Here is a 22,426-nt window from a genome sequence, read left to right as displayed (position 1 = left end):
CCACCCTAACCACGCAGAGGGCATCAGGTTATGAGATCATCTTATCTAGAGCTGAACTTTCAATTGTTAGATGTAGCACAGTCAACCCTGCAAGGTTTTTAGCAGAAGTAATTGAGGAAGGAGATTATGCACACGATTGTACACAAATCACTGAAATGTACTCATGTACTAGAAAGGTTGAAGAGAACGCACTAGAGGGTGGTGAGCTACTGTTCATTGATGGGTCATCAACAATTGACCAAAGGGATGGCATAAGGAAGACTGGGGCAGCGGTGGTAAAAATGATGGCGGTACCGGTGTGTGTGGCAATGAAATGTGTACAACTACCACAGCATTACTCTGCCCAAGCAGCGGAGTTGGTTGCACTGATCTTGGCGTTGAAGGAAAGCTTTGACAAACGAGTGACCATATATTCTGACAGCGCATATGTTACGTCCACTGTCCACTCAGGGCTGTCGAAATGGAGAAGAAGAGGGTTTAGGAGAGCTGACGGCACTCCAGTGCAACATGCTCTCTTATTGGCTGAACTAATTGAAGTCATAAATGACCCCCAAGAATTAGCTTTGGTCAAATGTACCGCACACACTAATGGTGAAGACCACATTTCGAGAGGGAATGCAGCAGCAGACGCACATGCGAAGTATGCTGCATATTTTGGTGAGATATGGAACCCCCCAGAGTCAGAGAGAGGGAGAGGGAGGGGAATGGCTAAGGAGATGTTGATAAGAGAAGGGTACACCCATCTCCCAGCCACACAGATAATGGAGCTACAAGCGGCTGCACCAATGGCAGAAAAAGAAACGTGGGTAAAAAGAGGATGCACAATGTCACCAACTGACACACTATGGCGCCAGGGTAACACTGGAAAGATTGTAATGCCACTGGCACTATTGAACACCGCCTTGAGCCAACTACACCACCCAGTCCACACAGACAAGGAAGTAATTGCAGCACGAATTAGAGAAGATTGGTTCTGCCCCGAGTTAAATTCCCATGTGTCAAATTTTATCAGCAATTGTCTCACATGCCAACAGTTCACGGCCGGTCACACGCTGAAGGTGGTAAAAGGTACTATACCCCGGCCAGAGGGACCCTTCCGACATCTCCATATTGACTATGTTGATATGATCAACGTATGTCAAGGAAATAGGTATATGATTGTAGTAGTATGCCCATTCTCGGGGTGGATTGAAGCAGGGCCCTGTTCACACCCAGATGCATTCAGAGCAGCTAAATTCCTAGTGAGGGAGGTCTTCCCCAGTTGGGGAGTGTGCGATGTACTGCGGTCAGATAATGGCCCGCATTTCGCAAACAAAATGTTCCAGCACATCACATCCTTACTGAACATCAAACATAAATTTGCATGTGCATACCACCCACAGGCGAACGGTCTATGCGAACGCCTGAATGGCCTACTAAAGGAGGCAATTGCAAAAATACAGCAAACAACAAAGAAGAGTTGGTTGTATTGCCTTCCGCTAGCCCTATTTGAGCTAAGGAATAGACCAGGTTCCGACCACCACCTCACCCCTCACGAGGTGATTACCGGACATCAAATGCGCCTTCCCCTAACGCCAACATCAAGAGCATTCACCGATCACGAAAATACTGCAACTGTTCTTGGTGATGAAATGTACCAATATGTGTCTTCTTTGATTACTAGTGTAGTGTTTGTGTCTCAACAGCTCGAGCGCACGCGGGGCGGGTCTAACAGCGATCAACAAGAAGACGCGGATAAAGAATTGGAAAAGGAAAGACTGTGCAAAGTTGCTAAAGGTGACCACGTACTACTCCGCAATTTCAACAGAAAGTGGAACAGCCCACGCTTCACTGGCCCTCATCTGGTAGAGGAGGTATCAACAAGAGCAGTAAAGCTACAAGACAAACGTGCCTGGAATCACCTACATGACGTAAAGATCTACAAACACCAGACCCGCCCTAGCGCCACCGACAGGGCCACTGAAAGAACAACAACAGCATCGCCAACGGAGGAAGGGACTTCTACCACAACTAACGGCCAAAGTGTCCCCATACCCTGCCACCCCCCAGATTCCCCAGAGACAACTACCAGAAAAGAAAGGGGTGATCCCCATACCGCCCACCCCATGGTCACACGATCAAAGAGTAAAGAGACTTCCGCCAGTTGAGCCCAAACCCTCTGCCCATTGACCCCCTACCCACAGCAGTAATAACTGAACTGAAGGACATTGTCTTGCACATATACACATGTAAACACTTGAATGTTCTCTTTCTTTTCTCTCGCACATGCAGGTACAGCGTATTATTGTACTGCTAAGAAAGTAGATAAATAACAAATTCACTGCCCAGGAGTAGATGGTACCCTCAGATGATAACTACCCAGAAGAATTGTCACACCAATTTGTATATGAAATAAAAAGGCCAACGTACCTGAAAAGAAGGAGGGTACGTGTCTACTACACAGCATTCCTCTTGGCCATAGAACATTCAATGCCCCACCTCCAACCATACTTGCCTGCCCTGAGAGATAGATCGCTTAGATTGGCGTGGGAACAGCTCTTCGCCTGGGCACTAAATGACTATCTAGTAGGCAGAGCTTAAAAACAACAACTAACACTAATAACAAGCATATTGAGAATTTTCAGACGGGCAACTTTAACGTCGCAAGAATAAGCTGCCGGACTGCAGCAAGGTAAGAGCAAAATGCCGGTGAAATTAGCCTCTGTAATAAAGTTGATAGGGATTTTAATGATCACCGGGTTCTTGGCTGCCTCTGTATGGCAGTACAGCTATGCTATCAATATTATTGCTGTACCCAAACCTAATGCACCCCCACCCCCAGCTGCAACAGGTGTTACGTCAGGTGGTACTAGTAAAATCCCACACAAGGGAAATAGAGTTAAACGCAGCACATACTCAGATAATAAAGGTATTGACAACTACATACAAGATTCAGCACACATCTCAAACAACATATGGTACCAACACATGACCCACATAGGTAAGCAGACAAGAGAAGACAGCTGCTACGTTTGCTCATTGATCCCATACGCCATGAGCGCTTCTCGAACATTCGTTGCCACGGAAATAGATGAAAAGATAGCACGATGTATAATATACCTGCCACTGTTCCAGACGAAAGGAAGATTTCAAGGGACAGTGGTGCAACTGGTGTGGAAAACACGAGACACATATCCATATGAAAACAACTTCCTCAAGACTTATTTGAGTTACCACAAGAGCAGTTTACATGCTGAAGCATTCAGATACATAACAAGTGGTCCTGAAAAAGGAGAAACAAAGAAAGTAACACTACAGTACCTGCCATGTGATTGGTACGCCACTGAAGTTCCTGGTAAACAAGGATGTTGGGAAAGACCACTGGTGACAATAACAGGGAAGGTGTACATGGACAACAAATGGGACATAGGAGTGGTTGGCAGCAACATGGTAACAAGAGAAAATATTTAACTATTGATGGACACAACCATAGGTGTTGGATGACTTGGGTCAAGTACGTACCCATGCTCACGTGGATGGAGAAGGATGAAGACCCAATAACAATACTGCCGCTAACTGCGCCTAAGGTATGCTACCAACATAAAGGAGAGGTGGACGTAGGATACAACACCAACTGTGCAAGCGTGATGGAGTTACCTGAGGGGGGAGCAGGAACAGCAGTAATAATGGACCATTACTGGGCCTGTGGAGAAAAGGCATACCACACACTGCCCCCTCTGTGGAATGGTATATGCACAATGGTGCACATTAATGTACCATCACTAGTGGTACCCCAGAAACATGTCAATGTGGCGAACTTCCCCAAAATGGATGAAGGGAACAAGAGGAAGAAGAGATCTGTACAACCTCAGAAGGGGCCAGAGAACAAAACCAACGGCAATAATACTGTCCTGAATAGAAAGAAAAGACAAGCAGAACCTCTGACAGGAAATTACCTATGGGGAAGGTCGGAAACAGCACTCACTTCAATTCCGCCAGAACACAGACTATTCAGCAGAGCAGCAATGTTCTTCTCCTCAATAATACATCCAGGACTGCAGGCTTACGCAAACGCAAAGTGGCTCCAGATAACTCGATGGGAACTAATGATGACTATTAATTCTACAGTAAATGGATTCAACGCAATAAAAGAGGAACTGCGAGCTGTGAGGATGGTAGCACTTCAGAACAGATATGTACTGGACCTCCTCACAGCAATGGAAAGAGGAGTTTGCGCAAAGATAGGACAATTATGCTACACATTCATCCCTGCCAACGATGCTGACAATGGTACACTGACAGAAGAAGTTTCACAATTGGCCCAGATGCACTCCAAAATGATGGATGAAAGTAAAGGTGTGAAAAAGGATGAGAGCTGGTTTTCAATATTATGGTCATGGATGCCATCTTGGCTGTCGGATGGACTGAAGATTATAGTTGGATGTACTATTTTGGCTGGAGCTACACTGATCATAATAAGATTTTGGAAGGCCCGGAAAGCACGCACCACAGACGAGATGATCGAAATGGTTGGTATGCACCCCTTGATGCCAACAGATGACGGCCAACACACAGGCACAATCATAAAAGAGAGAGAGAAGTTGCGCAACCAGATCATCACCAACCACCTGGACCCACCATCTGTGAAGCTCGAAAACCCAAGAAACCCAAGGAGCTACATAGGGAAATGGGTATACTGCACTCCTGGAGGAACCTGTGCATATATGTATTGGTCATTTGAAGACCATGTTAACCACTATGGACATTTGGGAGGAATAACTAAAATATGGAGAGTGAGAGGAGATAAAGAAAAGGATATGTTTGTGGTCGACAAGTCGACCAGAGGGGGGACTGAAGTGGGAGAATGGAAGAACAAGCTCCCGCCAATCCCCTCTCGCGCTTGGCCTAGAGGATCACAGCCTAGACACCCGCCACGAGAGGAGTTTGCCTATCTACCAGACGACCAAATACCCTGGTACAGGAACATACGGATGTGCCCACCCACCTGCCCAGCAGCCCGACCTGCCCATGCCGACACCTGCGGCATAGATCAACTCGACTAAACCAACACATCGTTAGAGATGCCATGACGACCTAGCCAACGGTCAGCACACCTGTGCAAAACATACACACCGGACACTCCCACACCAATCCACATGAAGAACATACTCAGTGCTATGACATAGGTGATGGACACACCCACGGACGTGCATCTTTATTATTTTCCACATAGGCTCTCAAAATGCAGAAACGCAAGACGCATAATGAATTTATCTAAAAAGGCTTGCTCACGCTTCTTCTAAAACCATGTACCATAATGAAGAATATAACAAAGACACGATACTGGGGATAGAGCAATATGATACCGTAAACCTAAAGCGCAGTGCACCAACGGTTCCACCTAGGCACCAGGCCCAAGTAGGCCGCAAGCAAAAGCTTCCATGAACATTGAATGAGCAAGAGCTCGGTTGCTGACCCTGCAGAATGAGCCCGGCGAAAGCACACAGCCAAGGGTACAATGTTGCAATCTCGCACGCCGCAAGCCGACGTCAAGGTCGCACCTGCAAATTAAACCAGGCACACAGTGGAAAAAACAATATTAATTGTGCAGAATTCTGCCTCAAACAAGGTCCCACCTCACGTGACCAAGCCAAACCTGACAGGATGCCAAGGCCAGGGGGAAGGAGACGCCTGAATCCCACGTTTCAAGACACAGGTAGATACAATTAAAAGACTCAATGGACATCTGCGACAGTGGGAGCTGTCGGCCTTCCAGCATATGAATAAATCCTCACATTGTCTGCACCTACCCATAGTGAAACATTGTTGCAAATGACAGGTACACCGCGAGCTGGGAACAGCGATGGTCCCAGACTGGGAGGCTCGCGAGCGGACCAATCAGAACATGGGGCTCTTATCACTGACGCCATTAATATTGACCAATCCTCAGGGGTCTTCATGTAACAATTTTCATGTATCAAATTGAAGGGACAACCCAAGTATATCACCTGACTGACCCTCAACCACTAACACCGTTCTCTATACGTATGCTATACTAACCCTACCACTCGAGTAACCAATCCAGAGTGGAGATAGGTTTTTTGTTAAACTTTCTAAGGTGACGCAAGTAGCGTGTCATACTAAGGTAAAAAGGGCCTGCGAGCCCCACAATTGAGTGTGTGTCAGGACCGACGCGTACGATCCTTGACCCATCCCTGCCGTTTTGTCTAATAAACAGCAGAATCACCTTGCTTCTTGCGTGTGTCTCATACTCTATCTCTTTCGGGATATACGGGAGGAGTTGGGGCCTCCCTGCCCAGAGGTCTGCGGACGGCCCGGCCGACCCCGGCAGAATTTCCCCCCGACAGGTTCCTGATCACGGAAGTGAAAGGGAACTGGAGCCGCAGGAAACCAGCGTGAAGAAGAAGGTAAGAAGGGTATGTTTATGTTGGGGGTGTGGGTGGGGGTGTGCTGAGGGTGTGGGTGGGGGTTGTTATGGGTGTGTTGTGGCTGTGTTGTGTGTGTGTGGGTGTGAGTATGTATGTGTGTTCGCATGAGAAAGGTGTAAACTTTTGGTAGTTCATACCTTTCTCATGCAAACGTTCTGGCCATGGTAAATTCAGCCGCAGGCGGATCACTTAGATTCTGAACCACAGTCACCACTCCAACACCAGTCAATTTAAACAGAGCAACATTACAGGTAGGTCACTCAAAAGTAGCAGGGGCATCTCTGCTTAAGACAAAACTTACAGCACCAGTAGTAGCACTTGAGCCCAGGCTCAACTCAACAGCCGACAGCCGGTAATCAGTTTAAACATATCACCTGCAAGGGTCAAGTTAAATCAAATTGTGCAGATCAGAGCAGCGTTATGGTGCAAGAGGCAGCTGGGCAGAGGAGAATGCATGGCTAGCGGCGAGCGGATACAATCAATGCACACTGAAGGCGGAAGACTTGCTGCTCTTACCTTTACTCACACGTAGTCACCCTGCCGGTGCCCCACACTCCAATCACAAAACACACTGCAGCACACCACTGTGCTCCACACAGTATTTGAGCTTTTAAACACTCCTCCTCCAGGAAAAGTGAAAAGTGAAGATAGACTCTGCTGCAGACCTGCATTCAAGCTTGTACCTCATAACTGCCACACAACACACCGCATCACACCTACTGACATTGATTAGTCAAAATTAAAGGTCATTGCAATATGCATTTCAAGACATTTGGACATATGCAGAAAAGTTTGCAGAGGCGTTTGTCTTTGACTGTGCTGTGCTGAAGTCTGTCTAGCCTGTCTGCTGACTGAAGGAGGAGCTATTCTTTAAAAACTGCATCTAGATGCAGAATATCGGCGGAGCCATTTGCAGAGGTGTTTGTCTTTGACTGTGCTGTGTTGGAGTTTGTCTACCCTGTCTGCTGACTGAAGGAGGAGCTATTCTTTAAAAACTCCATCTAGACGCGCAGCGTCCCTGGAGCACTTTGCAGAGGCATTTTCTTTGACTTTTTTTGACTGTGACGGCTCAACAGACCATGGCTGCCTTCACGTCCCTCTCCTCAGAGAAACACAGTACAATTCTGTTATCCTCTATTTCCTACAATAATTCCTCCTCTCAGACAAACTGCATTAACCTTCATTCATTGTTACAATATTTCTCGTTGAGCACCTTCACTATCTCTGTAAAAGCAGGGACTATTCCCCGGGTGACTTCGGAGTTGTTCTTGTTTGCTTCTTGAACCCTTCACCTTCACACTGGGTGACTGAAGAGCTGTTTCCATAAGCCCATCGAGCCCACTACCTTAACATTCGGGTGTCTGGCGAGCTGTTCTGTCAGGTCTTTGAGCCCACCACTTTTACATTGGGTGACGGCAGAGTTGTGTTCATCAGCTCTTTGAACCCAATAACCGGAAATTATGACCCTCAGAACTGGTCTCAGAAGCCAAATCTAGGGTCCTGAGACAATTCATTCCTTGGTCACTCCCACAGGCTTACCAACCACGGCTGTTTGTTTTGCCCACCCAACAACTAGTATTGAAGACTCAGAAGAACCATGTAATGAAGCAGAAATCGTTGCTACGCGCTCCGAGAAGTGGCTCAGAAGTGGCTGTTCGGCTGGGAGGACTCTGGAGTGTTGTTCCTGTATTTGGAAGTCCATTGTGATCTGGTGGTAGCCCCGCTCACTTTTCCCAAGAGCCATTATAAGCAGCCTGCCACACGCTCCTGCACACACTCCGAAAAGTGGCTCGGAAGTGGCTGTTCGGCTGGGAGGACACTGGAGTGTTGTTTCTGTGTTTGGAAGTCCATTGTGATCTGGTGGTAGCCCCGCTCACTTTCCCAAAGAGCCATTATAAGCAGCCTCCCGCGCTCTCCTGCGCGTGCGGTCTGAGAAGTGGCTCGGAAGTGGCTGTTCAGCTGGGAGGACTCTGAAGTGTTGTTCCTGTGTTTGGAAGTCCATTGTGATCTGGTATGCCATTCACCCAGGGAAATACTTTGATGTACTTTTTTGGACTTCCTAAATTATCTATCCAGTATCAGTCAGAATTATAGTACTTATATTTGTCTGTATTCCATTTTACGTGGTAGCCACGCCCACTTTTCCTAATAGCCATTATAAACAGAGCAGCCTCCCTCGCGCTTCTGCGCATGCACACCGAGAAGTGGCTCAGAGGTGGCTGTTCGGCTGGGAGGTTTATGGAGTGTTGTTCTTGTGTTTGGAAGTCCATTGTGATCTGGTACGCCATACGCCCAGGGAAATACTTTAATGGACTTTTTTGGACTTCCTAAATTATTTATTCAGTATCAGTCAGATTTATAGTACTCATATTAAAGCTGGGCACTACCCTTTTACTTCATTGATGGGGTATACCACATGACTTGACTCAACAGGGGAGTGGTACTAGTGTACTGTAAGTGTGCCATGCAGAATTATCAAGTTGTGTGATGTGTAGTGCGTCCGAACATTAGCAGTACTGCGTGTCCATCTTTATCGTTTTTTGCAGTAAAGTCTCGGACAAGCGGCACTTGGTAACTTGGTAACCGTTCATTGCAGTGTGTGGTGACTGAAAGTCGAGTATCTCAGCCACAAAGTAACAGCAGAGAATAGCCAATATTGTTTATGTCTTCTTCCCACTTGCTCTCTTGGTTTGTGATCAGATTGTGATCAGCTTGTGATTTAGGATCTGTCACATTGGTATTCCTGCTGGAGTGTTTTTGTGTGTGAGAGAAGACATAACTATCACGTTAAAAGGCGGCAATTAGTATTTTGTAGTGTGCACCGCCTTTCCATATAAAATTGTGCTTTATTTTATGGCTCAACTGTTCATGTAAACGTATACTTAGGGCCTCATTACGACCCTGGCGCTAAGGGATTACCGGTACCGGTAAGGGTACCGGTACCGGTAATCCCTTAGCGTCTGATTACGAGGTCCCTTTGCGAGTTCCCACCTTAACAGCTGGTTTTACGAGCCGTTAAGGAATGGACCCGCAAAGGGACCTTGGTGCTAATTACAGTACCACAATTTGCGGTACCGTAATTACCGCCTTCCCCATTCCCATTATGCCCTATGGGGCAAAAATGGGAATGGAGAAGGGCCATGGTGAAATGGGGAAGTACCGCCCCGCCAACCTTGGATTGGGGTGGTACTTCCCCATTTCACCATGGTGGACTCGATACAATATCGGCAGCAACCATGGTGCTAATAGCGCCATGGTTTAGCGCCGGTGTTGTAATGAGGGCCTTAGTCTCCTATTGGTCCTACGTCGCAGTGGTGAATCCCACGCACGCACGTATTGTTAGATCATAATGTTACTACACTTGCAGGTGGTACGCCACGGGTTGGTTTTAGCATGGACGTATATGAGAATGAAATCGCATTACACAAGAATCTGCGTAGTTTACCTATCTGTATACCGAAAATAATTTTGGAGCCTAAAACGGCCCCTCCTTATGGTTAACAGATGACAGAGGGCCTCATTACAACACCAGCGGTAACCAATGGCGCTATTGGCACCATGGTTGCTGCCGATATTGTATCGAGTCCACCATGGTGAACACAACAACACCCTCTTGTTGATTATGAACGTCACACATGCCATTCTAAATAAGACCAATTGTTGTATATGTTCACATCTGCCACAACACAGGGAAAAGGATTGGGCTGGTATACACATCCTCTCCCTCTAACTACTGCTTGTTATGCTTCACTTAGGGCATTATTCTTTGGCAGGTGGAACGATAGTGTCACTGGGAATTTTGATGGGACTAATCTCAACGAGTTTGAAAAATGAGTTTTAGCACCTTTTGGATGTTCTCTGTTTTCAAATAGGAGCAAGCTAAGCATTGCTTCTATTAGGCCTTCTAGTAGACTCTCCAGACCTTTCCAATCTTTGATTACCTTTAAAATGATTCCCGTAGGTAATAGGGATGCCATGCCTCCTTCCTATACCATTAACTATAGTCCAAACTTTGTTCCATTTTGCATATGAAGAGAGGGTTCCCAGCCAATGGGTACATTTGAGGGATGTATGAATACTGACGTACTAACCAGTGAGGACAGACCTCTGCATGTAGGAGATCCTGTTTACTTTGTTTGCGGTAATGAAGCGTATCCATGGTTGTCAAGAGACTCGGAGGGTACATGCTATTTAGGAATACTGTTACCAGGTGTGTATATTTCCACCGCTGCTGAAGTTTCTAGAACTCATCCCAGGTGGGATGAGGATGGTCACACTCCCTCACAGATTCTGGGTGACGTTGCTAAATCTTTTGTACCATTTCGTGGACAAATAATAAACTCCCAAGATATTAGAAAATTGGCGAGGGTTTTGAAGAAAACCATCAATGAAATCACTGACATCCTATAAAACATGACATTAGAGCAAAAGGCTATTAGATTAGTGGCTCTCCAGAACAGGATGGTGCTAGACATCATTCTAGCTAAGTGTGGTGGAGTGTGTAAAATGGTGGGAACTGGGTGTTGCGTTTTTGTACCCGATCCCTCCGCCACCGTATTTAAGGCAACTAAGAAATTGCACACCTTGAGTACTGAAGTACATGTTCCAGAGGAAAAATAGGATATTGGCACATGGTTCTGGGGCTTGTTACGATCTTGGGGCTGGAAAATCTTTGCAGTCCTAATGGTGATCTTTGGCATTGTACTGTTTTGCTGCTGTTGCATAGAGTGTCTTCCTGTCATATGTTCCATGATAGGGGGAAGTTGTGCACAAGCAGTTGGTAAACTAGAACCTAAGACACATAGGCCGGGAAAAATTACTAATTTGTTAATGCAGGACATTGCCATAAAGGAATTAATGGCAATGTTTTTGAAGATAACGATTCAGATGCTCTGATGATGATACGTGGTTTCCAGATGATGACATTGTTTGAGTAATGCTCTTGGCTTAGGCCAAAAGGAGGGTTCATAAAAGTATATTTTGCATGAATACCGCCTGATAGTAAACATTGGCCTAAGCACATTCACATTGCACGATAAATTGCATTGAATGAACTTGAAACAGGCTGACTCAATTTTGAGTTTTCCACCATTTTTGATTCCAGCAGAGCAAAAGAACTTTGTACTGTTTCCATGATGTCCACGTAGATAAGAATGTTGAAGCTGCTAAAGGGGATTGTTTGTCCTACACTGAGAAACCTTGGAGTTAAACAAAAGCCATACTAATCAGTCATTTAGATACCATCTGTTTCATTAGTGCCTTCAACGTTCAAACAGCAAAGTAGAATGATGAATAGTTGAACATGCTCTTCTTGCAGAAATCTTTGTTTTCGCTCCTTGAAACTAAGCTGACTTTAAACTCAAGAACAAATAATAGACAAATATTAGCAAGCAAAATAAGGAATGTTACCTTTGTGTCTTATATTTGGAAAACATGTGAAATGTTTAAAGGAAAACAACAAACTATTCAAAGATGTTTAAGCATGACTTAGTTATTTGGATAGGCCATGAACTCTAGGTAAATGTATTACACGAAGAGGGGCTGGATGATGTGTCCGGGATTGTGGAAAACTTGTATAAATACTTGTGTGTTTGAAATGTACAGCTCTCTCTCATCTCACAATGCCTGCTTACACACATTGCGGGCCGTTGAGAGCCAGACAGCTGCCTTTTAATAAATGTACATGGTACCTTTGGACTCCTGACTGGCGTATTTCTATTATGTGGTATTAAGCCTCGAAATTCTTTAATCTTTCAACGGATTTCGACACAGTGTTGAAAAATCGATTATGGTGGAAATTAAATTCCTAGGATATCCCGTAGGGTTTTCTACGATTGCTCATGCTATTATATACTGACACCAATTTCTGTGTAGGATTGAATGCAATGGGCAGACTTTCATAATTCATGGCTACAAGTAGTGGAGTAAAGCAAGGGTGTATGATAGCAGCCATATTATTCAACCTATATCTGGCAGATATGAAGGAGGCCTTCAGTATAATGGATGCTAACCCAATGAAGATCAAATCTGCTGTTGTTGGCTGACTTGCATACGCTGATGACCTGCTAATCTTAGATTATACCCCTGCAGGCCTACAGCATATGCTTCACTCCCTAGTAGTCTATTCCAATGTCAATGGTCTGACCATCAATTATAAGCCAATGTGCAGTGTGCTATGAACATTTATGTAAACTGAAAACTGACACGATTATAGTTCCCTATGTAAAGGCATTTCTGAGGTTAGAAGGTAAAGTGCTGGTAGGAACAATGGGGACTTTGCAAACCATTTACAAGAAATGGACGAGGGAGCGAAATTGGCCAATTGAAAATCTGGAGTTTAAATTCTAGTTAAAAAAGAAACTGTGTGCATTTAGTTTCAGGCAAAATGTGATAAATATGGCTAGTAAAGTACATAGTGGGTCATTTTGCCAAGAACGATTAACTCGTTCAATGTCCCCTATGTATATAAAAGCATACCCTAGCGTGAGAACGTTCTGCACTTGTCTACTGATAAAATTCAACTCCTCAGAGGTGCTGGAGACTAAGGGTGACCGTTTGGCCTTACCAAAAGAATGTCGGAAGTGTTGCTTATGTGGCAATGATGTCATCGAGTCGCTGTCCCATCTGATTATGGTCTGTGGTAGTCTGACGCAATTACGCCACAAGTATTTTAAATCCTATAATAATGGAATTGACCTGAATGAAATTGTGGACTTATGGATGATTTTTATGAGGCGTAATGACATCACTCTTATCTATTTTATTATATTATTTTATTTAAAAATGGTGGATATTTTAAGAGATATTGAAAAATGTGTATAGTTTATGTAATTGTTTTTTTTAAATGTTATATGATGATGAATTTTATGTCATGTATGTAAGTCTTGTGCTATACAAAGCATTATGGCTATAAGTATATCTAATAAACTTTGAAACTTTGAAACATTAAGGCATAATTTAGTGGTTGATAACACAAAGTTTCAGTGAAAATAACAACCCCCCGTTATGCTCCGACAGAGCTACAACCTAATGGTGCAAAAAAACAGAGAGCAAATCCTGCCATCTAAGTGTGCAGCACGTTTTTGTAGTAATTAGTCAGCCCCCACGACACACTCAAATTTGATATGATGAACGTAAGAGACTCAGCAGCGGGAGGGTCACCTGGCTCAATCTCCAGGAGTCCTACTCTAAGCCTCTGGGGCGAGCCGCTCAGGTCAGAAGTGTTAGAATGGCCATCTGTCACCCTGCTGGCTCTAGGGGAGCCTCAAGCCCTGAGTGAGGATACCCTTACATTTGAAACATCTACAATGCCCTTACCTAGGCTAACAATTATCCGACTCGACCCTTGGCCTATCACCAAGGAGTCTCAGGATCCTGCGGCACCTGCTGCACAACCACGGCCTATGATCCCTTCTGCCATTGTGATGAACGTTGACGGTAAGCTATGCTGAGCCATAGACCCCATGTTCATAGTCTGATATACAGGCACCCTCATCCCTCATCCCTCAAATGGAAATGGAGGGAACCATGAGAAACAAGAAAGACTATGGATAACTCGCCACTCTCAAAGGTTGCAAACACTGTACAAAAACAGGTGGTACAGACAATCCCCCAAAATACCTTTTCTGGGCTGTTTAGGGAAAATATGGAACTATCAGTATCGGGACAAAGAGTTGATCTGACAGATGAAGAACTATTAGAAGGCTTGAGGGACAATTTAGAGCCACAACAGTCTCCTGGAAAAGATCTTTGGCCGTGACAGAAAAGCCTGATGCCAAATCATTTGTGTAAAGGTACCTCTGAATCCCTAACTCTCTTAAGAAAATGATCAAGACACTCCTCCTCCCTCATCAGAGGCACACCAGAATTGCTGACTTCATCTGAGGTCCTGGATAGGAATGGCGCCTGAAGCCTACTGACCCCCCTAGCTCCATTCTTACAGGCCATGCATACAAAACCCTCTGCTGCTAATGGGCCTGCATCTAGTACGAAGAAGCCTGCGATGGGAGGCTTTCCACTCTGGGTCTAGTGATGAGTTAGCAGGTCAAGGGGGTCTCTTCCCTTTTTTCCATGGCCGACGACCAAACTGCAATTAAGAGAGCATCGGTTGGTGATCCTCCAGGCAGAACTGGCTACAATGGACCCATACGTAGTTCACGGGCAACCGGATTACTTAATAGAGAACTTATCATCAGACTCCAGCCAAACGCAGCCATACAAACCCATGCAAGGCGATGAAAGTGCCAAGCGAAGAGACGATGAGCACATACAGCTATGTCACGGTCAGAAACAGCCGAAAGCTGCCAAACAAGACCCTTTCACTCAGATGTCTGTTGTGACGATCGCCATGGCTCCATTCATGAAGATGTATGAAGCGATTCTCAAAACTCTAGCGGACCACACCACCATGTTAGTAAAGCTTCATACTAAGATGATTTTTGTCAAGGGCTTCATCACGGCTTAAGAGACCGCTATGGGGCAAGATGGCCTCAGTCACCCCTCAGAGCCATCTGCCTGTGCGGCTCTGAATATGGGTTAAGTACCAACAACAAGTCTTGTTACACCAAAGGCCAACAATGTGGCCCTGTAAACCCAGCCTCTGAGCCCTTGCAGAGAGTACCTTTGCAGAAGACTTCTACTGGTGCCAGAGCCCAGAAAGGCAACATCCCGCCTCTTTAACTTCAGAAGAGGTTGCCACTTCCTCTAGTTCAATCTAACCTAACAGCCAGAGATCAGCATAAAGAAGTGGTGACGCCTCTCCTGGGAAGTGCTGAAAGACGCCCGGGTGAGCGGACCTAGCCTCTGTTGGGGAATACCAGGAAAGTACTCACTGTGGCCCCGGAAGACTGAATCTAAGACAACACAAAAAGGACCCAAAACATCTGGGTGAAAATCTGTCCCAATCCTCCCATGAGTTGACAGGGACGACCTGTAATTAAGAGCCTAAAATCGGAGTCACCACCCTCGCTGAATCTGTAGCCAATTCTGGACCTATTATTTCCACAGAACAGACGGGTCAATCTCAAGTAGATCTTCTGGACCTTTCGAGGTATTTAGTTGAAAATAGTTAAGAGGATATTTCATCCCCAAGGAGGGAAGTTTGTGAAAGACATAAGATCATTAATGAAGGAAAGTCAATTTCAACTCCAGGTCTATCTCCACCATCAGCGGAAAATTTGAATCAGAGAATGTCCACGGATACCTCACCTTTCCTTACTCTCTCAGAAAAACGAGAAAGATTGCTGTCGAGATTGCAAACGAAATCTGGGGCTCTAAGTCTTCATCAGCCCCAGAACTCTAAGGATAATGAGAAATCCCCGTCTATAGAGAAGGATGAAGTCTGTAGACAGGAACTAATTCATCTGTCTAATCATTGATTAAGTAATAGGGGAAACCCCAAGACTAATTTGTGGAATCTGACTTCAGGACAGATCAATATCAAATGTCAGGGCTCCCCTTCCAACCATCACAAGGATATAATTAAAGTAAAATACACATCGACCGAAGTGAATAAACCCTCCAATCTAAAGAAAGTTCACCATAAATGTCTCAGATTGGAACAAGTGATCGATAAGGGGGATGGTTTAATTTTAAATCAGAGGAATGTGGTGGACTTATGCCATCTGATCCCATCTTTGAATCATCTCTCTACTGAAGATTTTGCCATAATCGAGTTCAGACAGGAAGCCAGATCGGACCTCATCCATATACATTTGCATTCCATGATCAACAAAAAGCTACTGCTATCGGTGAGCCATACATTTCTAGCGCTGGGATATGAAATTTCAGAACGATATCCACAGATTTCTATTAGGACATCCCCAAAAAAGAGCCATAACAGAAAAGGAAACTCTAATATAAAACAAACCCGGGACTTGGGCATGGTCCTATCTGTACCAAATAGTTAAATTAACAGCAACAATCCAGATTCATCAAACATGATGGGAAAAGGTTTCAAAAGAGAAGGCAAGCCTTCATTGAGGCCAAAAGCCAAGATTACCTTGACGATCAAGAGAAATACATAACAAGATCTGCCTCTAAAACATCAGATCCAACGGGGGAGCGTGACAATCACAGATTCTGACGATCCTTGGGCTTGGCTTCCTGGGGTCTTAGCATCAAAGAAAAAGAACTAGCAAATAATCAATGGTTCCTGCCCAACAAACACCCATAAGGTTGTCTCGTGGAACACAAGAGGTTTTACCCATCTAACCCAATCAAATACCCTAACCTGGAAGGACCTGGGGAGCATATGCCTGCAAGAGACTTGGATGCGAGAGGAACCACTCTTAGATGGCTTCACACTCTTGCTTAACCCAGCCATCAGGCAGATGGCAGAAAGACCAAGGGCTGGGATTGTGACTATTATAAACATTTGGGCAGGCTATGAGAGCTTGAAAGCTCAATACACACTATTAAGAAAAGGTGGCCACTGGAGAAGAAAATGTCACCCTCACAAAGCCATTTAAGTATACTTGTAGTGATCCTGATGTAGACCCATTAGGCATGATAAACAAAATCACTGATGCGTGCGATGTTGGTCTAATGTGTGAATGTGCATCTATTATTATCTTTGGAGATTTCAACATGCCCCTTTATTCCACCTTCACTAACAATCCAGATGAATAATTGATGGCCAGTGAGGTGAAGGGCAAAACACGACTCTGGTATGATTTTGTGAATAGTCGCAATCTGCACATGGCCAATTGTCACTTTGAACCTGATAATCTATGCCATGCAACCTGGAAAAGGGACATGATTATATTTTTGTGTCTGAGAGCTAATAACAACGCTGGACGTCATGCAAAGCAACCATAACTGGTTAAAATGATCCTGCAGAGCCCAAGTTCCTAAGTCACGTTTGCTACTACCCCTCTCAGTGATAGTAAGCGGACATGGGAACCACCTGCATTTGGATGCCTCTGAAGTGGACCAACTAGCTGTAAACCTAAGTTAATAATTGAGGTTTCTCATCGAATGAAAAAGGAGAAACTATGGTGGATTATACAAATCTGCTGGCTATCTATAGGACAAAGAGGTCCCCGAGGGGATCCTTGTCTAGAAATATTAATGTATATGGACAGACCACTACAAAGTTGAAGCTACATTCTCCCCCACTTTCAAAGCTGTCATTTTGATAATTCCCCTAATCCGGTTCTAAGCAGAAACTTTAAGAAAATCACACATGACATTCTCAAAGAAGGTCTTACTCATGTCATGAACAATACTGCAGATAATGATTCTTGTGAAAACATCATCCGCAATTTCAATAATCATTTCCAGGAGATTTTCGATAAACACGCGCTGCTTAAAAACAAACAGGCTCGCCCCAACCCTAACCATCAGCATTGGTACACACCGGAATTGAGCACCTTCAAAATAGCTAAAAGGAAATTAGAAAGAATATGGCACAAAACCCCTTCAGAGGAAAATAAAGAAAACTGGAAAAAATGTGACCTTTCATATAGAGCTAAACTGGTTGAACTAAAAAAAGAATACTATAATACTCAAATCATCAGTGCTTCTAACTCCACTGGAAAATTGTTCCAAATCCTAAAATCTTTCAAAAAACCACCCACTCTCTCTTCACCCTTCCAACCAACCTTGACCGACTGTGAAGCAGTTCAACTTGCTTTCTCAAATAAAATCAAAAAAGCCAGAGACTCCATTATAAATTGCAAAACATCAGATCTGCCACCACCTGCGCAACCTAAGGTGACGTATCCTGTCTCAGACATCCCTAAATTTACATTTTCACCAGTTTCCATCGAAGACATGAACAACACTCTTTCTTCCATAAATTGCACCACTTGCGCCAAAAACATCATACCTCCGAAACTTATTCTTGATAATGCTGAAATCTTCTCCCCTTTTTTCCGTCGCATGACAAATGCTTCCTTTAGGGACCAGAAAGTACCGACAGAAATTAAAACAGTCACAGTCACCCCCCTAGTCAAGAAACCCGGACTAGATCAACAAGACTCCACCAACCTCAGACCCATTACTAATTGTAACTTTCTTCTGAAGGTACTCGACAAAATAGCAACCAAGCAACTGCAAGATTATGTAGACCAACACAGCCTGCTACACCCCCAACAATCGGGTTTTAGAGGTGCCCATAGCACAGAGTCAGCATTGCTGGACTTACAGATAGAAATGCTGAGTATCCTAGACAGAGGCAAAACAGGTTTGTTAATCCTCTTGGACCTCTCGGCGGCTTTCGATTTGTTAGATCATGGGAAGCTCTGAGAGGCCCTAGGTGCAGCTGGTAACTGCTCCCATGATGCAATAGATTGGGTATCATCATTTCTAGAAGACAGGAACTCAAAAATCAACTGGGCAGGTCACTCCACATCACCCAAACCTGTAGACTGCGGCGTCCCTCAAGGAGCCAGTTTCTCTCCTTTGCTTTTCAATTTATACATCCGTTGCCTTTGTACTCTTCTATCTCAGCTTGGAATTTTTTTCACCAATTTCGCTGACGATACACAGCTCATCTTAGAGTTGAGTGGAAACCATTCCTTAGACAACGAGAAATTATCGATTATCTATAACACCATTGAAAACTGGATGTTAACACACTGGATGTGTCTTAATAGTTCTAAAACAGAACTTATGACCTTTGGAAGCGCTAAAGCCTTAAAAAAACCTGGCTCGAACTATTCCACCTTCACTATAAAAGACTCCACCATTAAGGTATCAAATAAGGTCAAAACCCTAGGTATTTATTTACAATCTTCCCTAGGTGCAGAAGCCCAAACCGCTTATTTAAAGCGAAATTGGCAATATTATCAAAGGCTTCTCTGCCAGATCAGACCATTTCTTAACATTAAGAACAGTGCCACGATAGGGAGAGCTACCATCCTGTCTCGCTTGGCCTATGGTAACGCGTTAATGCTTGGCGCTAGCAATAATTGCCTGAAACAATGCCAGATTATTCAGAATAATGCTGTCAGGTCCATCACTAACAAATCTAAGCGAGAACACATCACCAAGGACAGAAATGATCTCCATTGGTTGCAAGTGAAGGAACAGATCCTGTTTAAATCACTAACCTTAACCCACCAATGTCTCTACGGCACGGCACCAGCATACCTTAAGAAAAAGTTCAGGTGGTATGAGCCAAGTGGTAGCTTGAGATCCGCCAAGCAAGGACTGATCAATCCTAGCCTTCCAGGCAAAGCCACTGGTCTCGGTCGAGCTTTTCCGAGTTTGGCAACTTCCCACTGGAACAAACTGCCTTGCAGCCTTAGACTGGAAAGCAACACCCAACTCTTTAGGAGGCATCTGAAGACTTTTCTCTTCAAATAACTAGGCAATTTCTACACCGAATCATGTTGCCATCTTTCTGCCCCCTCTCTTTACTTTCTTTTGTGTCGTCCTGTTAATCTTCGTCCTCGTGTCTTTTTCTCGCCCTGATGCTTGCGAGCTACGGCGTGTTACAAATAAATAAATAAATAAATAAATAAATAAATAAATTCCTCAGCAAACTTACGACTCCGCTCTTGCACAAAAACATAAAGAGATGAGGAAAGCGTTTCGTCTGATAAAGGCTCTGACGCTTATATTCCAGGAGTCTCAAAGGAAGCAAATTAAGTCAGTCTACAGAACTGGTGCAAAATCCATAAAGCTGGCCTCATCAAAAAAGATGCCAAATGTATGCTGATGGCAATCAAGGCGAAATCAATAGCACAAATTTGGACAACACTAAAAACGCCTCTTCAACCTAACACTATGTTCAAGCTACATGTGTATCAGAAGCAGCTTGGGTGAAATTCTACTTAATGCTTTTTGAGGATCCTAATTGCAATAACACAATGGAATCCTTGGCACAGAAGTACTGGATTCTTCCCTATGACTTAGAGGACCTAACATCTTTGATAAAAAAGACTCTACACCTCAAGAGCTCGGGGGCCTTATGGTATTTCTACTAAAATGATGGAGGAAGGTCCAAGACAATGGGCCAGGCTGATGGATCTAATTTTTTGAGAACTTCTAAAGCAAAAACAGATCCCGAGGTGCTGGAAGACAGGGAACACAATTCAGATTTTTTAAAACGGATCCAGAGCTGAGCCCACCAAATATAGGCCCATTGCTCTGCTTCACTTCATGCGGAAAGTTTACTCATCTTTGCTGTTGAAAAGATTGACTCACTGGTTAAAACTTAATGCTCTACAGGATCCATTCCAGGTGGGATTTGTAAAGGGTCTAGGTACGGCCCCTCCGGCATTTATCATTGCAATGCTAAAAGCGAACAGTCTGACCTTTAACAAGAAAATCCATTTAGCCTTTTACAAAGGCTTTCGATAGCCTTAGTCGAGACTGTCTATGGCATAAACTACAGGAGAAAAACTGCCCGGGAGACCTACTAGAACAGCAAAAAAGTTTACATTTGAATACTTCTATCAGAATACGGTTCACAACAGCAGGCCAACTAAGTGAAGAAATAGCAACCTTTTCACAGAGTAAAACAGGGATGTGCCCTGGCACCTGCACTGTAGAATATCTATATCTCTGACTTGGGCAAGTACATGACTTCTATCTGCTGCTTTCTGCCCAAACGGGGTAACACAACCATTAACCATTTACTGTATGCAAATGATCTTGTTCTCTTGGACTTTACTGAGATCGCTCTGTAGCGCCAGCTCACGGGTTTACATGACTATGCCATGAGTGACCATCTGTAGATTAATACAAAAAAAGAAAATCCTATCCGTCAAAAAGGGGAGGGAAGGAACCAATAACAATTTCAAATGGTTCCTAAATAATGAAGTGATAAAGAAAGTACAGTCTTTCAAATAGCTTGGAATAGAGACTTCACCAAGCAGGGTGGAATCGCCTGCAGTAGATTGACTTGCCTTAAAGGTCAGAATGCTGACGAGCCAAGCAATGATAATTAAAAGAAAATATTGCAAATTCTCTTTGACCCCAATTATTGAGTTCTACAGAGCAGAAGTCCTACCAAACCTAACATACGGTTCTGATGCACTTCTAAATCTGCCATCCAAGTGGTGGGCGCTTATGGAAGGCCACTTATGGAAAAAGCTATTAGGCTTGCCATCATCAATCCCTATTCAACTTATAAGGAAGGAATTTGGCTTGAACTCACTTCTAATGGCTGTTTAATGGAAAAAACTATCCCTGTATGCAAAATGTTTCTGAGTCCCAGCAGTACCTATTATTGAAGCTATTCAGTAGGTATTCCTCAAGAGATCAATTATGACCTGGGAAGAAGAATGTATAGCCCTAAAAGAGGCATCGGAAACACATACAGATGATCTACTGATTGCTCCGGCATCAGTTACAAAGAAACCAATATCAAATGACTGGATTACAACACTTGATGACATCGCCGATTTATCCCTACATCACAAGCTAGTAATGGAAGCAACAAGCAAAAGAGGTTTTGCCCATCCCTACATAATTAATTGCACTGATCCTGGGCTACGAACTGCCTTAATGTGAATATGGTTCAATTTATGTCCAACTGGTGAAATCCTTTCTGTGCAGGATTCAGAGCAATTAAAGTCGCCTACATGTCCATTTTGTTGTATAAAAGAAAGGAAAGAAACCCTTAAGCACCTCTTTACGGAATACCTGTTTTTCTCGGAACAGAGAACACGTTTCTTTGATCGCTTCTTGGTGAATTTTAGAACAATATCGCCTGACAGATGGTGGTTATACCTCCTAAGTGGGCCTAAAATCTCCTTGACGATTGCTATGGTTGATTTTTACAAACTGATCCTAGAAAAAGAACTAGTCAAGCACATTCAGAAAATTCCCCTGTAAGGGGGTCCATTGAGGGACCCTACCCTTGTGGATGACGTAATTATGGTGGAATTGAAGACTGATGTCTCATTTTCCGGGGCTTGGATGTTTTGCTAAAGGTTTAACTGTAAACTATAAAGCATAAAATAAAAAAAATACAAAAATGATAAACACCCCAACACTTCTGTTATGAATCCTACACAGTTCTCTCAGAAAGTATCTCATGCATA

The sequence above is a fragment of the Ambystoma mexicanum genome, chromosome 7q, assembly GCF_040938575.1.
Source record: "Ambystoma mexicanum isolate Mex_15411 chromosome 7q, UKY_AmexF1_1, whole genome shotgun sequence".
Lineage (NCBI taxonomy): Eukaryota > Metazoa > Chordata > Amphibia > Caudata > Ambystomatidae > Ambystoma > Ambystoma mexicanum.
The sequence above is the reverse complement of the archived record's forward strand: the minus strand, read 5'-3'. Positions refer to the sequence as shown.